Consider the following 2,330-nt stretch of genomic DNA (forward strand, 5'->3'; position numbering starts at 1 on the left):
TGTAACCAGCCCAGTCTGAGCTAACTCTCCTATGCAGCTGTAACCAGCCCAGTCTGAGCTAACTCTCCTATGCAGCTGTAACCAGCCCAGTCTGATTGAGCTGGGTCAGAGTGATCACTCGAGCCTGTGGAGGGAAGGATGGGGGACGCACGGAGATTTCTCCTGGTTTCTGTTTGATGGTTCCTTGAAGGCTGCTCTATCGCAGGGGTTCCCTAGAGAAAACAATCAAAAGGCTCTTGATTATCTTCTACTTTAGAAGAAAAGGAATGGCACCCCAGCTTTCATTAAGCAGGACGAAGGCTGCTCCCATCTTTCTTTGAATAGAAATGACAAGTCAGACTCATTATGTGGCACTAGATAGATTTTGTTTCACTCTAGGGCAAATTGGGTTTTGAAAGGATGGCCCCTTTCTCATTGTAATGCAATTAGGGAGACTTCTGATGGTTTTGTTCCAGTTCTGGGCAATGGTTTCAGGCCAGTTAGCTAACTCACTGAGCTCTGGGTTCTTTTATGTGTGTTAGGGGTAGCATTAGTTCCTTCTTTACTAAGTTCGGTGTCAGAACTGAATATGTCAATTGAATGTACAGTGTATAGTAATTACTCTATAAGTGACAGCAATTCTGCCTTTTATTCTCTCTCTCCCTCCCTCCCCCTCCCTCTCTTTCTCTCTGTCTGAGTGAGTGACATTTTTGCTCGATGCTTTGCTTGTTCTATATAGATGCTTAGAATCTATATAGAGGCTCCAGACAGCTCATGTTGGTGCGCGTGGTTGGTGGGGGAGTCCACTCAAGTACAGGTCAATGCTGATCTGCATTCTTCCCTCAGAGCTCTGAAGGCACAAGTTTGAACTCCATTCAAGTGGGCTAAAGGCAAAATGTTAGCTGGACAGAAACTCTCAGAAGGATCTCAGGAGAATCTGTCCACAGTGTCTGTTTCCTTCTTTGGCTCATTACCCGATCTTCTGTCTTTAAAGCCAGCAGCAGAGTGTCATCAGATCTCTCTATCACAGTCCCTTCTCTGTCTCCACTGTGTGAGCAAGTGGAGGTAACCAGGGATGGTGAAGATCTTGTGATCAAGGCTGGAAAGTGATGCAAGTGGGCGGGGAAAGCAGGGGGTCACGTTGAATAAGGGGAAGGTTTCCACCAACCAGGAATCTCCCAGCCATGCACCACTACTTTCACCACTACTACTTGCCAGAGTAAAACCAAGAATACGGAAAACTTGCCCTTCCTCGGCGGGTTAATAATGGTTGCCAGCAGGGTTATAAGGCAGCCAGCCACCCTCGGAGCAGAAGCTGAAAGCAAGTCTTGCTGCTGAGCACGTGATTGGCTGCAACCCGTAGAGCCTGCCTTCAATCCCGGAAGAATTTTACTGGGTGGCACAGGCTTGTAAATCTAGCTATTCCAGATTCTGAGGCCGGACGATGGTGAGTGAAGGCTTGCTCGTGTTACAGAGTTCAGCCTGGGTAACTTAGCGAGACACTGTCTCAACATAAAAAATTAAAGAAAGCCAGGATGAAGGTCAGCGTTGGAGTGCTTACCTAGCAAGTGTGGGGCCCTGGGTTCAATCCCAAACACTACGAATACTAATACATGTGCAGTACAAAAGCGCTACAAGTGAATAATAATAAATTACAATAATAAAGTGGATTTTGCAAGACTGAGTCTTTTGCTGTAGTGTGCGGACTTTTTTTTTTCCCCTTTAATTTTGTAAACCATACTATGCCTTTCAAGTGTTTCCTTCAATGCTCATCTAAAGAGCTTGTATACATTCCACTCAGACTAAAGAACTCTCACCTCAGCAGCCAGCTAAAGATCTCATGTTCCCACACCGGGAGTCGAACCCGGGCCGCCTGGGTGAAAACCAGGAATCCTAACCGCTAGACCATGTGGGAACTGATACTGAGAGCACCTTCCTGAAGAGGTCGCTTGTGAAGCTGGGGCAAAGAGCCTCAGATCTGCCTCTGGGGGGGGGGGAGGGGGGAAACAGTGTAGGGGTACTTATAAGGTTAAAGAAACAGGGTGGTCTGGAGTGTGGGTAAAGGCGATCAAAGGCTGGGAAAGCGAAGTAGTGGTGGTCTGTGCACAGTCAAATCTTACTGCTTTTCCTAGGGCGCATGCTCAGCGAACAGCAGCATTAGCTCTGGCTCTGAGTGTTGGCTCTGAGCGACGTTCTGGTTTCTGACTTTAGAAGGTCTGTGCAACCTAAGTTGTCTCTGAAAGCCAAATTAGGGCACCCATCACCACGGTGACCAGTTTGCCAGAGGTGCTAACTGTGAAAAAGCTCTTGGGAATGAGCTGCTTAGATAGAGGAGCCAGAAAACCGATGAT

The 2,330-nt window shown here is 47.4% G+C and overlaps 1 non-coding gene across 1 annotated transcript; it reads right to left on the reverse strand.

Moving 5' to 3' along the window:
- Positions 1 to 1,822: 1,822 nt before the first annotated feature.
- Trnae-uuc lies at positions 1,823 to 1,894 on the reverse strand. The gene has a single exon. It is a non-coding gene; the product is annotated as a tRNA-Glu (tRNA).
- Positions 1,895 to 2,330: the final 436 nt, after the last annotated feature.

The sequence above is a fragment of the Mus caroli genome, chromosome 9 (assembly GCF_900094665.2).
Source record: "Mus caroli chromosome 9, CAROLI_EIJ_v1.1, whole genome shotgun sequence".
Taxonomy (NCBI): domain Eukaryota; kingdom Metazoa; phylum Chordata; class Mammalia; order Rodentia; family Muridae; genus Mus; species Mus caroli.